Raw genomic sequence first — 16119 nt, 5'->3', positions numbered from 1 at the left:
ACGTCTGGAAAGGTAAACATGTCGAGAAAATATCATGTAGACTTGTCTGCCTCTGCAAGGATTTACGCATTTGACTTTCAATCAGGAGGTTAGAAGATCAGATCTTTAGTCAGTCTTTGATTTTCAGTCAGGAGATTTGACCTTCAGTCAGGAGATTTGACCTTCAGTCAGGAGATTTGATCGTCTGTCAGTAGGTTAGAACTTCAATCAGAAAGATTGATCTTCAGTCAGAAGGTTTGATCTTCAGTCGGAAGATTATAACTTCAGTCAGGAGGTTAAAACTTCAATCAAGAGGTTTGATCTTCAGTCAGGAGGTTTCAGATTTGATTACCGCTGCAAATATGTTTGAGAAATTTTAATATATCACCTTTAAGTATTTAAACCCCCTCAAGATGTTTAGATAAAATTTTCTAAAATATATGTCATTGAGTAAATTTCATGTACTCGTATACAACCGAGAATTTAACATGTTCTCAACATTTGAATTAAATGCATGCGTCAAATAATTATTCTCTTCGTATTATAATAAATTATCTAGGTTAGGTTAATATTGCGTGTGTTACCTTAAAGTTAGAATATAAACCCAATAATTAAATTACACTTGCAATTTAATTTATTTAAAAAATCTCGGTGTTATCAAGTTAGTTATTATGAAGGACTCACCATAACTTGATTAGGTTCGTATGCTGCTGCTTATGACATCGATTTTGAAGACATTAAGGCATTAATTTTCTCCATAATAAATGAGTGTGCAATTGTTTTATACACGGAGGCCACAAAAAATAAATAAATTAGTACAATTTTCGTCTTGTTATATATTAAATATAGCCGCTGCCAACATTCTGTGATGGTTGTTTGAATGTAAATTGTAATTATATTTCCAATAATATGTTTAAATCTATCGAAAGGAATATATGTAAATTAACAGAAGAACGCCAGTGAAAAACCAATAAATTGTTAATAATATTTTCAAAAACCAAACAGAAATGTTTTCACTTAATTTTAAAACCCTTTCAAGTAATAAAATCGAAAAAAGAGTCCCTTCCTAAATAAAAAGGTTTTTTAAATTCTTTGTCCTGAATCTAAAAATTTTCAGTAACTAATGGTTGCCAAAATGTGAAACCTTTTGTTGGTGTCTCTTGAAAGGAAGTTGTGCTCTGTATTGGGTCCATCACTGAGATTAGCTGAGGCATGAATACGTATCATCATTTATAATATATGTATATTCTTCTATAAGAAGAGACCCACCCTTGTCCGACAGTTTATTCAAAAAAGAAAAACTTTTCTTCTTAGAATATTTTAAGTTTGTCCATAGAAAATTCAAAATAAGTCAAGCTCACGCTCCCACATTAGTTTTCTTAATTTAAGAAAATCTCTTCATTTTACTGATAATAAATTGTTGATTGGTGATTTACAACTTGATTGATTTATTAGAATGGCTAGATTTTTTATTGTTGATTTTTCAATTGCATGCAATGTTTTCACGCAGTATAATCTAATGATAACAATATATTTAACACAAATATTACTAATTGGTTTATGTCTAGTTTAGTTTTAAGTTACGTTATACTTTTAATATGAGCTTGAATGAATATATCAATTCGAAAATAAAATGGATTTGCTAATTTTAATTGCATATAAGTTAGTTTTCTAATCAAATATAAAGTTAATTTCCGTCTGTTTGGACTCGACAGCATTACCATAGTGGGCCAACTTTAACTTTCAAAAGTTCTGACACGTGTTAAACAAAAAACACAAATGTATCACTTTTCAGTGAATTTTGCTTGAATGCTACATAATATTTATGTAAAAAACATCCTTTTAAAAACTCTAAAGGTCAAAATTAATTCCTTGTGAAACAATGGGACACTTCGTTTCAATTTAATTTTACATTTCCTTTCTAATTTGTCGTACATAGCGGTAATTCATGGTGGTGCGGTGACAGACAATTGCTATGAATTTAATTAATTTACTGTAACTACCAAATAACGTGAATCACGGCAATCCATTAGGGTAAAGGTAGATTTGCTTTTACTTTGTGCATTGTTTTTCTTACGTACTTACAACCAAATGATACCATTTAGATTTTAGCTTCAATTTGAAGGCCTTCAGTGAATGCTACTTTTTATTTTACTCACGTATCAAAGCAGAGCGAACAATTAAAATGTGAATTATTAATAAAATTTCTGTAATTTGGTCGCAGATACTTATTTAATTGCTTTTTATGTGAATCCGCATAAGAGTTCCAACCGTATGAAGCCAGAGAGACCATCCAATCCCCTATAGGGGAATATTGTGAGACTGAAGGTAGTATGGAGGGATGTAGACGGGGAATAGGATAGTGGAGAAGTACCTAGCTATTCAATTCTAGTCGCCAAACACGGCCAAATCCATTTTAAGAAACGTTTCATATCTGAATAGTGGTCCTAGAACTCTTACACCAGGGCGATACTGAGTGTATCTTCCACTCTGAAACGTGCTGCAAATACACTTTAATTATTATATTAGATTGTGAAATAACACTAATTCGGCAAACAAAATTTACCTGCGCACGCCGGGATTTGAACCCGCGATCTCCGGCTTGCTAGTCGAGAGCCTTACCCATTGGTCACAGAGGCTGATGTTTAAGCTGTTTTATTAGGGGAAATTTAAAATGAAATTTTATTCGTTTAGTAAAAAAAATAAGAGACCTAATAAATGAAATAAAAAAATAAATATCTTATCTCATTTTCTAGCCATCTTGTAATTATTCATATTAATCAGATATGAATAATAAAGATAACATTGAACAGTAACTATTTTCTATTGGCTAACCAATCACCGCATTATTAAGTTAAAAGTAGTCAATACCATCAAAAGGTTTTGACTGATTCCGAACGCCTTTAAATATTTCCCTAATCAAAAAACACAGTTTTCAAGTAGCTCATCTTATCAAAAGTTTATTTTAAAACCTAGACACATTAATCAATTTGTGATAGCTTAAAAAAAAGATTTTTTTCATAATGTATGGTAGGTATGTATGTGATACAGACCATATAGAAGAACATAATTATACCATTATTTCATAACTTTCTTTTCAGACAAAGTATGTTTTTTGTTGAACGATTATTTATATTGTGTGAATTATGCCTACGTATGGCCTTTGTTTGCAGTCCATTAGATATCCATTAGTTCTATAATTCTAACGTTGAAACAAATTAAGGTATTATGTTTATTAAAGATTTGCGAGGCATAGCAATAACAGTTAACTAGCATTAAATAAAACGGTTCAACTTAATCATAATTTTATGGAGAGACGATTTTTTTCAATTAGCCAACTTGTGAAAAAGAAAAGGGACTAAGACAGGAAAAGTTGAAATAGAGTTATAAGATTCTAATGTATAAGTAAATGAAAATATTATATTTCCTTCAACATGAAATTATTTTGTTGCGCCAATTTTATTAAAATAATTGTTCTTATGTCATAATATATTCATAAATCTACATGTTTCGGTTTGGAAGTTCCCCTCGCCGGGAAAATTTTTATAAATATATCGTGGAGATTGTTGACCATTTTTACAATGGCTCCACACGATAAGTCACGAGAAAAATATTTTCTCACGGGGCCTATGACATATTCTTTGGGGATGCTGTGTAGAGGGTATTTTAAGGAAATAAAGGCGAGAAGGTTCTGGAAAGGAAAAGGTATGAGGGTTGGGTAAGAATCTAGGAGTCATGAGTTCATAAGTGGGAGACTTATGAATGCACCCATCCCATTGCAGTGCAAGGCCATGAGGGGTCTCTCTCGACCGGCCTCTCTCAATCCTGCCCGCCAAGCTGCAGTTGGTGTTGGTGGGCAGATGCTTCACACTCACCACATGAACCCATGCACCCCTGTCAAGTAACCAAACGTAGCGAACCAATTGGAGTGACCAATGGCATAAGTGTTGATTATCCAACAAATAACCCAAGCATATCAGAAAAATAATAGTGGTATTTACGGAGGGCTGTGGAAGTGCTGAAAACAAAGAGAAAAAAAAAAAATATTGACTTGTTAAAAATTGCACCGCTTTGCCCTAAAGTTGACTAAACGCTCATTAATAAAACGATGCAAATTATTCAAAACTCAATGGAGAGACGTTGTTTCAATTAGCCAACTCGCGAAGAATTGATCAAATATTCACCGTAGTCGGGAGTATATATAACTCTGTCTCCTGTTGTTCAACTCAGTTTGGAAGCAGCCGAGCAATTCCTGGAGGATCCATTATCAAGTATGTTATGAAACAGCTGCCGATCCAGGTCAAACTCATTTATACTACATTATATCATGACTTCTTAACCCGCCACTTGTGACGTGAATTTTACATACATCTTTGGTGACGCCGTTCCAGCACACCTGGTTTTTTCAAACTAAAATTTTACTAATAAGCAATACTCCATGCTACTTTAAGATATGTTTCTTACAATAAAACAAAGATATATCGTAAATCATATCTCGTTTATTTATCTTTACACTTATGTACTCAGAACACGAGAAATTACTTAGTTTTTTGAAAGATCAAAAAATTTAGCAATCATATTTTTTATAGCTAAATCAGCCTTTGTTAGTCATTTGACACTAGAAACTGCTAAAAACAAACATAAAAGATTATCCTTCTAACAAAAACAAAACAATAGAACCTTTAATTATCTGAAAAAATATTATTACACATTTTAACCTGTGTTTTCGAAATAAAATATGTAACCGGTATTTTGATTAATTTTAACCGGTCGTTAAAAAAACTACCAGATATTACAACTGTCTAAAAAAATGTTGAAAAAGCGAATCAATGTAACTTCTGCCGTGTGACTGCACTCCCATTAACTCCAAAAACAAATTTCCGCTAGTATTGTTTGCTGGAAATTTATAGGAATCAATTGTGACAGGGGTCGGGGATCGCTTTATGGACTGGATAAATGAGATGGTGGTATCCCGGGGAAGGGAACGTCCAAAATATATTTTCAGGCGTCGTTATTTAAATTTAGAAATTTCAATGCGTTTGAAAATGGCCTTATTAGCGAGGAATTGATTATTCTAACAGAGAGATTTTAAAATCTTGCTTCAGTGAAACAGGAATTTTTAAAGTTTCGAAAAATGGAAACTTTTTTTAAATTTCATTTAAAAAAATGGTAGTCCAACCAAAAAGTTTCACAAAAGTATTTTATAGTTTGTGATACGAGTCAGTGATATAATATGATAGAATAAATCATTAACATGGTTACAAAAAGATAAGAGTTATTTTAATGTAACTGTTTGAAAAAAAGCGTAATTCACACACGTTTAGCAAGTTGGTTCCGGAACGCTTTGGAAAACAACGGTGTAAAGTTTTGAGTACGCAACGACATTATCTTAAAAAATATGTCCCTGAGATGTTATTCTTTTCTGTGTGACTCATAGCAGAGGGGTGAAAAATGTTCAGCGACAAGATTTTTATGGCGTGGTAGTTGGTGTCAATGTTTCTGTTTAATTAAAAAAATTTTTTTTAATAAACTACAAAGCAAACCGGCATCTGTTTTTACTCCTTCTTATAATCAGAACCTCTTCAAAACGCTCATTAATAAATCCTTTCCTATAGCCCCTACCTTAACCCGCCCTACAACGCTGCCCAATCTGGTTGCAACATAACTTCCTTGCCTTTGCAGAGCCACATAAAAAAAATGTCACCGGAGACCGAAATTTCAATTACATTAATTTATTACTTTGAGTAGGTCAGGATTCGCTGGTTGAAGTCTATAACTTCCCTCAACTCTCTGTGTAACTTTAATGTGCTGAACGCCTTGCTATTCGAAACGGATAAATATATTTCGAGGGAAGAGGATAGTACCTACTTGTAAACTAGTCACATGTATATATGTACATGTATATATAATATACCTTAAAATTTACTGTGACTTCGACATTATTCTGCTGTTACATATATTTTTTTGATAAAAAATGTACCTGATTGCACTTACTGACATTTAATAGAAAGAGTACATGGAGACAAATGAGTACGGCCTTTTTATCAAGATTCTGTTAAAATGTGACTGCATGATAATTTCCCAATTAAATATTAGTCATTCAGAATATATTCGAACACGTGTTCATGTATGTCCGAATAAAGGTTATGGATGAGATGCAAAAATAATATTATTTTGAAGAACACGTGTTCCGACTTCCTCATAATAGTCAAAACATACTTTTTCGTTTTTCTGTTTTCTATTTTCTATTTCCGTTATAAATTTTCTACTGTAATCCTTCCTATTTTCAACACGTTTATATATTTAGTTCATATGTTCACACTAGACCTCACATAACTATATTCCATTGGTCACCATGAAACAGGCAGTCGCCTAGTAAGGTGATTTAATGTATCACATATAAATAAATGTTGTAATGTATTTTATAAATAAGTAGTCGTGCATTGTTGATAGTTTGTTATTAAATTTTTCAAATCATTCATTACAGGCCTCCAGTCCCATTTTTAACAGAAAAACGAATAATTTGATAAGATTTTTAATAAATGAACAGTATCTCGTAGCAGTAAGTTTTTTCCGTGTTGTAGACACTTCGTATACCACAGCGTAAAGCTCATTTACGTTCCAAGTTTTTCGCCAAAGAATATCTCAAGAAGCGAAGGAACGACTTGCGATAAGTATCATCGGATGGGTAAAAGATAATGTAGGGGTATTTCGTTAGGCAAACTTGTCTCATCTTAATCACGTTCCGCGGAAAAAAAAATGAGGAAAGGTGGAAAAATCGAAATTTTATCGAGTTTGGGTGCTAAATTTGTCCTATCTTTCAAAATGAGATATACTAGGACTTAGAGATTGTTTAGCGTAAGAATCAACAAATTATAAATCGAAATAAAAGTAATTAGAAGATCCCCATTGTTACTTTTTGAGAAAATAAACTGGTTGATAATTTTACTCCCGTTTTGACAGATTGGATTTTTTGTTCGTCAATTATTTATTATGTTCAACTTCATCCTTAAAAACCTAAGATTCGTAAAACATAAAAGGACTTTAGCAACATTTTATTTAATTTTTTAATCCAGCAGCACTGATGGGATAGTGAAATCATTGTCTGCCGTATTACATGATATATTATATACAACTGTTACACGTAAAATAAAAATAAGCACGGTAGTTTTCCTCAAACCCTTTATCATTTTTTAGTATGTGTTTTGTCGGAGATGTGCTTTAAGTTCTGAAGATTTTTCTCAATTTTGAATAGGTTTAGTAGGTAAATGTCGAATATTTTTCTTTTCAATATTTACCTGTTTTTAACAGGTCTGCATATATATCAGTAATTAGTAACAGTCATGATCAGCATTCTCGAAAGTGCATCTCTGGTAGGGATACCAGCAGACACCATCTTTGTACTAATGTTTTCAACAGTATTTATCTCGGGAATGCTGAGTATCTGCAGCCTTTGTTCAAGGAGGGTTGTCGCATTACTGCTGATGGCGTATAAGCTTTTGAATGGTTTCTTATGAATACAAGACATCCTGGCACAAATAGTCCTGGATAATTTCACGCGAGGCCGCCAACGCAGGCGTCTCAGATGCAAAACTAATTTACCAATGATGATGACCCTGGGTAGAGTCACTACAGAAATTATAATTGAATTTTTGGAACAAACCAAACTTTATCAGTAATGAGATGAGCTCGTAGTGGAGACATTTTCCATCTAACTTTCGTCATTTACGTTAATGCCTAAGTCATTCTTGGTAATCTCTTCTCTTGACACATTTCCTTATTCATGCCTCACTGCGCTTGCATGCAGAAGACTTATCATTAAATGTAAATATCCATCGCGATGCTTTGAAGCAGAATAATATATCACCTCTGGAATCATCCGGGGGGAAGTGGGAAGAAAGGAAGGTAAGCAATGGCAATGGCCCGAGACCGATATTAGACGATTGGTTTTAGATGATGGTTTGGAATTTAGACCCAAAAAGAGGGTTTTATGAAAGAAAGAGACTCATTTTTTATGATAATACCATAGACATTCAATTTAATAGACGAGCCAACCAACCAGAGAAAGGGGAACAAACAAACTTGCGGCGTGACCGTCGCACTTTCGGTGATTTGTCAATAAATATAGTACAGGTCCATCATTCGGTCCTTGAAAATAAAATTTACTTACAATTCACAAGTCTTTTTTTACAATGGCGCTCAAATTGCTGATAATCGGGTAAAAAAAATTTCGGGTTTATTTCCAAATTATAATATTTTGTTACCAACTGTTTAGTTCGACTCTTTTATAATTTACCAACCAAACTCAATTTTTGCATCACTCCGCCAGGCGATTCGTTAAAAAACGAACATTCAGATCCGTAGTTTGCATCCAGCTTCTAGAAATGATACCCAGATTTCATGTTAGGGCAAGTCTATCGATTTGGATGACTATAGATAATACCTACTATCTGAACGTCGAAAGTAAAATACACTAATATATAATTGACTTTTCATATATAATATAAATGTTTACTTTTTTTGTGTAGATTTCAGCATATCAAAATATGAACCTGGGTGATGTATATTTTATGAGCCGTTTGTTTATGAGATGTAGAGTGGACTAAGGGTCAGACAAATACAATGTGGTTGTGATCAAATGTACCCTAAAAAATTGTAGATGTAATGATATAAAATTGTAACACAAAAAAAATACCCATAATATTCTGTAAATTCGTTCATATGTCTGTTATGAATAAATCGACGGTGATCATATACAAAAATGATCTCGACGATAGAATTCTTTTATTACAATGTCTTCAGTTTTAAAATTTTGAAGACTTATGTTTTGGATAGTGACTTGCCTTTCATTTTATTTTAGAAAACACTTAGCCATCACAGAGAAAGGTACAAGGTGTAATTACTGATTAATCCATTTGTCAAAATGTTATCTAATTTTCAAAAATAATGAAAGTTTTAATCGAGTTAAAATAAAAATTATTTTCAAACACTCCATGGAAAGATCAAGAACAATATTGCCAAACGTAAACTAATAAACGGCGCTATGTGTTCCTCCACTCAGGCGGAGTGATCTCGTGTGCACACGCCCAACACCCATACACACACACACATACACAAACGCTATACCAGCGCTGCCAACACTATAATTCTACGGAAGAATGGTTCTTACACAGTCTTTCAACTAGCCATTTGAATTATTTGTTGAACTGAAAATTGTACCCCTTTTATTGTATAAATGTGTGACGAGAGTGTACGAAATAATGCTTTACAAGCTCATGCCTTATCACCTTGTATTAAAAATCATCAAAATATAAACATTAATGAACAAAATGAAAATTAAGCTCTCCTTTTTGCTTACTCTGCATACAATTTTTAAGGATAATTCTTGAATTTTAAATCATGTATTTTTTTAAACTAATACAATTTAATAAAAATCTTCCCACCACCATAGTAATAAACTCTATTTGTATAAATAAATCTATTTCTATTTTGAATGATATTGCTTGTTACTGTAATAGTTGATATAAATTTATTTTAAAAAATATATAATTTAATATTATAAGTTTACTTATCTACAGATAAAATACTTAGATCACCAGGAAATTAGTTCGCAAGATCCAAGTCATCATTTTTAAAAATTAAAGCGATGATAATGGTGTAAAAACATTAAGCTACATATCACAAAATGCAGATCCATTTCAGAATGAAGCTTTCATTATTGTACTGTGAGCGGTCGGCGAGCGTTCGTTTCGAGCATCGTAGTACCAGCTCTCTACGCCGTAGCTAAGTATGTAGGTATACCTATATACCGTAGACCCGTTAGTGCTACGATCGTGGTTGGTTGGATTTTGTTTCTTTCGTTCTTTCGCTGTGAGCGGTTCATTTCAAGTGTATTTTGGCAGAAAAAAGCTTTATTATTGTTCGTTTCGCTCACTTTCGGGAGATTATGTTTGAACTTTTATACGACGAACGTTAGAGCTATTGCAATCTTTAGTTATGAACTGTTTTAATGTGTTGTTTCATTATTAAAAAAAAATAGTTTAAAGTGGAATAATCGTGAATTTAGTGCGTCCAGTGACACAACAATCGAATGCTGTAGTCTAAAAATCTGATTCTTCTGCAAATAAATGAAAAATATTTGTGTTCGGTGCTGATTTTTGAGTGGAAAAAATAACTGTTGTTGTGTGTGTCGTTAATATTAAAATAATTTTGAAAAACACTGCTCAATAGTAATAAACACTATTAGTCAAGACAAAATAAAGCAAAACAATGAATGTCTAAATAAGAATGCGCTGAGATACTTGGGTGAGTAATAATTCAATTTCATTATTTAATCCTTCCATTTAACAATATACATTTGAAGATACATGCTATAAACTCATTCAGCTCAACGCAAATATTTTCAATTCACGAATTTGAGTTTGTTTAACAATAATAAATTGTGGGTAGCAAATTTAATCTGTCGGATAAATCCGAGAAATGCCTACAGTAAAATATTTGAAAGAGAAACAATGGTTTGTTGACTTTTGAATATTTTTGCGGTTATGATTTTTAATTACAATCTTTGACCTTTTTAAATAAGTTTCTATGTAGTCTTGAAGTAAGCGATTAATTTACGAACAAAATATTATATGTAATCATTGAAGACAATATTAGCGAATCTCAAACAAAAATTTGGAACAATTAAAACAGAAAAAGATTCGGTTGCATCTAGAAATTGAACCTAGGAGTCCTAGGACCTCAGTCTTGCCGGAGCTTTGCTCTATAAAATATTTGATAAATTTTAATGTATTGGGTATTTTACGAAAATATTCACAGAAAAATTACCTGCACAACACAATTTTATATTTTAAAAAAGGACGCACGTGTTAAAACCTGTTAAGACCTATTAAAAAACTGTTTACTAACAGTTTTTAAAGAACGTATGAACCAAGTTCTTTACACTATCCACAAGTGGCATTCAATGCAATTGTGATTTAGTTAGAACAATATTTTGATGTAGTCTATAGGAGTGGCAGTATATAATGTAATAAATAAATAGTTTTTAAAACATCTGCACATGATATAATACGATGCTCAAATTACGATAGATACCATTGTACTGGTTTTCAATACCGCTGTGGTTTACATTCTAAAATAAGTCTGAGTTGAATTGATTTGCTTGTTCAAGTTTGTTGGGTAATCTATTGTAAATTTTCATCAAATTATTTAATAGATTTTTTAAATGTGCCTACATAGTATCACTAATTTTAACTATGTACTGTAGTTATTGCGCTAATTATTGTAGAGTGGTAGATATGTACTTAGTATCGTGGTGTTGAATGAACACCTTTCAGCATGGTAACGTTGCTTGAAATGGCATTAGCCGTATTTGGAGACCACATAAGAAGAGCCAGAAACGTCCACCACTTTCTCTTCTCTTCTCATTTCCCTATCCAACACCTTCGACCTCAAAATATACTCCGTTAGAGTACGCCATAGTCTTATCAGCTCCAGATGTTTGGGAGCTTTTATGAGTCTCGTACGGTACTCACATAAAAACAAAATAAATATGCAACAACCGTTTAATGGTTTATTTTTTAACGGTCGGACCGTTATCAGTTAAAAATATTAAACATTTTATTACATAAATATTCAACACATGCGTGCTTTAAAAGTTAAAGAAAACGGACGTAAAACGTCATCTATCAGATTTATTGCCATGATACGGTACTCGTCTGGCAGCCACCCTTTTGAAAAGCATGTTTCCTGAAATCTGATATGCGTGAAGCGACGACAATCATCACATGTGCAAAATGAATATATTTTTACACCCTTAAGGTCTGACAAAACTAAATCTCGCCACCATACTTGCTCTTTTGATTCAGTGAGTACGTGAAAAGTTACAATGGTGAAATTGTCTAGAAGATTGAAAACATTATGTTATAACTCCCAAGGTTTGCGATGTGTGTGAATCATTTTACTTCATCTCATGTATCTACTTGATAGGATAGTTATAAAATCATCCAAAATTAGTAATAACAAGGACTGTGATGAATAAATCTCATGTCTTAGGAACAATCATCAAATTATCTAGGCAATTAAATACGTTCGAATTTTTTTACTGTTTGTGAGATCACTTCGCTTCATCTCATGTGTGTAGGTTTTCTTTACCGGAAGTTTGTACTTACCGGAATAATCATAACATTATTTATAAAAATGAAAATCACATGTTTCAAAGGGTTTTCAATCACTGAGAAACATATCGTCGAAACACTTTTTTTCTAGTGTGCTCGTACATGCAAGTCAAAGAGAAAATGTTTCTAAATTTTTCACACAAGTTCTTCAACATAATGAAAAAAATTTACTCTTATCGGTACAGGGTCTTAAGAGGATGCTACAAGCCGAAAATGTTTATATTCTTAGTATGCCTTATATCGTCTGAAATATAAGTAATAGACATTAAAATAGCTTGACAAACTGAGTATAGAAACGCTCGATTTCAAGCACAAAAGTGTTTTTATTTGGTAAGTTTTTAGATTCTCACGGCCAAAAGCATTTTTGTTGTTTGTTTTTGGGGTGTTATGCCGTGTTGCGCTAACTCCTTCTTTAGCCGACGTTTCGGACAGCGTTGCAGTGTCCATCATCAGGGCAGATCCGGTAGATCCGAAGATGTGTAAATTTTGGTTGTCGAGTTTGTGCTTATTTGTTTGTGGCCTGGACCCGTCCAAGGATGGACACTGCAACGCTGTCCGAAACGTCGGCTAAAGAAGGAGTTAGCGCAACACGGCATAACACCCCAAAAACAAACAACAAAAAGTGTTTTTAAATATTTATTTTTTAAATAATTTTATAAGAAAGCAAAAAAGATAATCAAAGGTAACTTTCACAGATAATCTTAAATACAATATATTTTTTTAAGTTAAATATGATTTTAGATTTTCACGGCCAAAAGTATTTTTGTTATTTGTTTTTGGGGTGTTATGCCGTGTTGCGCTAACTCCTTCTTTAGGCTTTCGGCTAAAGAAGGAGTAAGCGCAATACGGCATAACACCCCAAAAACAAATAACAAAAAAAAATTAAGTTCTTTTATGCGTTCATACATTTGTATTGAGAAAAGAATTTCATTCATATTTTTTGCTCCAAATAATTCCAGGAATCACTCGTTAACGTTAGTTAAGTACGTCCCTTAACACTCTGTATCAGTGGCGGCTCGTGACTTTTAGGTGTACTAGAGTGCTAATGTTTCAAAAATGGCATTATTGATGTTGTACCACATCACGATTTTTTTTTTTTTTTTCGAAATTTCGATTTTTTGTGTGCTGATATTCACGAAATTCGTGCGCGGCACAAATACGGCACTACTGATATTTCCTGAAAATCTTCATACAAAAAAAATAATTTTCGAAACAATGTAAAAAATAATTTTCAGCTAGAACAACATCAATAATGCAATTTTTTTAATATTAGTTTTTTAGTAGACCCAAAAGTCACGAGCCGCCACTGCTCTGTATATACTCTCCTATATTGTTCTCCATAACATAGGTGAAATCCTAGCGTGGAGGAAAATATATTATTATCTATGAATGGGTAATAAACATGTTAAGATGATTTTAAATATGCGAAAATGATTACATTATTTTTTAACTGAAAAAAAAGGTTCACAATATATGGGTCGCTTTTAAATAACGTAAAACACTTGACAGATTCTATTTTAGCTTAAAAAGTTAATGATGTCTGGTTTGTGTTACCTGTTCTCATGTAAGAACTAAACGAGAGAATCATAAATTTATGTAGAAAATTTAATTTATTTCATCGCCCAAAGGTTAGCAAGTAGCGAGATCGCTCCGAGTTCGCTCCTTGCTCCTGGTTTGAATATTGCGCAACCTTGGCACGGATAAAGGACACCGAGTCCTGAAATGACCTAGTTTTCTATACAGCCAGCCGCTGTAATCAATGATTTTCACTCCGCAACACACAATGAATCTTTGCCTGTGCGACAAATAAAAAGGTGCTTGTTTTATTTATGATATAATATATAAATCATTCGAACTAAAGTGAGTCAGGAATGTTTAGTATGGTATGAAACCTGTATATCTTTACTGACCATAAGAAATTCAATTACGGTTACTTCATGGAAAAATGGTGGATTCGGGTAAATTTGTAGGAACACGTAGAGCACTTAACATTGAAAATAGTCTATGAAGTTATTCAGTAATTTAAAAAGGACGAGAATATATGATTTGAGGTATCTACATACATACTCTATATACATATCTACTCGTACATAAGCACATACTTCAACACATCTTTACACATCTGCACTGATGATGGACACTGTAATACTCTCCAAAACGTCGGCTAAAGAAGGAGGTGGCGCAAAATGGCATAATACCCCAAAAATAAATCACCATAAAGACAAAAAAATATTTAATCATTCTCAGGGTAGCTGTAAGTTAGACATTATTATTTTGTTACAGATGTCATTTACAGGTTGTCTCAACTTAAATTGCACATATTATCTAATTTGTAGGTAATTATTTATAATTTTAAATACTTTAATAATCCATGATGGAATTTGAATTTGATTTTTTATGTATTTAAACCACTTTATAATTTTGTTTAATTTTTATTAATGGTGGAACCGGTCCCGTCTTTAATAAAAAGGAAGTTAAAAACGGTTTTTTTTCATAAAAAAAATATTTTTACCTACGTTTTCCTTCCTTCAAACAGTGTAAGTTGCGGGTTTAAATAGAAGACTTTACAGGATACGCGTAATCTCAGTAGTGGAGTTTCATTGACTCATTGTTATGAAAAATCCTTGTGTTACATATTAAGAAACCCAAAATTTACATGGCCTTTTTGGAAATCGCAGTGATCAATGGCAAGTCTTTCGTCAAAAATAACTACGAGGTGTTTTATGAATGGTACTAATACAATTTGGTTAATCATTATAAAAATATTAATCATATTTAAACAGATATTAAAAATTTATACGTTAATTATTACAGTCAATTTGAAAGAGATGTTCACGTTCATTAAATATTTATTAATTTCACACAAGCTAACAAGCCTCTTCAGCAATTTTAGAAATGATCCATGAATACCAAAGGCTTGTAGTTTCGCACCTTACAATCTAAAGTGTTGTTTTGATTACATCATCAAGAGTAATGTGACATTTTGATATTATATCAGTTATATAGGTGTATTCAAAATCAGGTTATCGTTGTTGATACTTGAAAAATAATTAGCAAAGTGGTCACCTATATCTTGATCATTGTCAGCATGCTTATGTTAGTACAAAAATGCTCAACGATACCTAATATAGTTTAGTCATTTTTAAAATTTTAGAAAGTTTTTTTTCGAGCAACAGTTTTTGTTTCGTTTTAAACAACAACAATAAAAAAATATATGTAAACTCCTTAGTTCCATTCAGAAGAACATAAATCGATTTCGCATTTATAACTGGAAAGCATTTTAATAGCTAGCTTTATTTATATTTAAAAGATAACCTTTTTGACTTGATTTATTGACTAAATTTCCTGAAAAAAATTGGGGATATTTCATATAAATCCTTCGCAGGTCTCATGTGATAAACCTATCATATGAAAACTTCAATTACAATAACTGTCTAACGTAACATAACAATTTATATTATGAGCGGGTCATATATAACAGACTGGAATAAAGGAAGGTTGGCAGGTAATTTTATTACAAGCGCCAGGAAAATGGACGTGTAAGATTCGTACGGCAAAGTTAATTTTTAAAAAGCGCACGGGGAAGGAGGGGGAGGGGGCGGCCGACTGACAGCTGTCATTTATCTGCCCAATGTTTTTGGTGGCGTTTATTTTCCTAGATTTATATTTTCTTGAGAAATCTGACATATTTTGTTTCCCGTTCGCCCCTAACTACTCGAGCCGAACTAACGCCGAGTTCTTTTCGGAATTCGTGTCGTGTAGAAAACCCTCTTAGGGAAGTAATTCTGAAAATAAATATTGCCCTGCGAACTACTTGCTTCCCAAAACAAGACAGTATTTATACAACATATTAAGCTATGTTAAGGCTACGTCACTTACAAACTTATTTTGGTAAATTTTAAGACACGTAGATATAAATCGGCCTTTTTCCCATTTCAACACGATTTTTCGATATTTTTCTTAT

General features: G+C 32.5%; 1 protein-coding gene across 14 annotated transcripts in view; it reads left to right on the top strand.

Moving 5' to 3' along the window:
• Window positions 1-16119, top strand: part of sif (guanine nucleotide exchange factor still life) — a 442635-nt gene that overhangs the window by 86638 nt on the left and 339878 nt on the right. The window lies entirely within an intron of this gene.

Source organism: Hesperophylax consimilis, chromosome 1 (genome assembly GCF_061612785.1).
Source record: "Hesperophylax consimilis isolate HC1 chromosome 1, BYU_Hcon_1.0, whole genome shotgun sequence".
Taxonomy (NCBI): domain Eukaryota; kingdom Metazoa; phylum Arthropoda; class Insecta; order Trichoptera; family Limnephilidae; genus Hesperophylax; species Hesperophylax consimilis.
The sequence above is the reverse complement of the archived record's forward strand: the minus strand, read 5'-3'. Positions and strand labels throughout refer to the sequence as shown.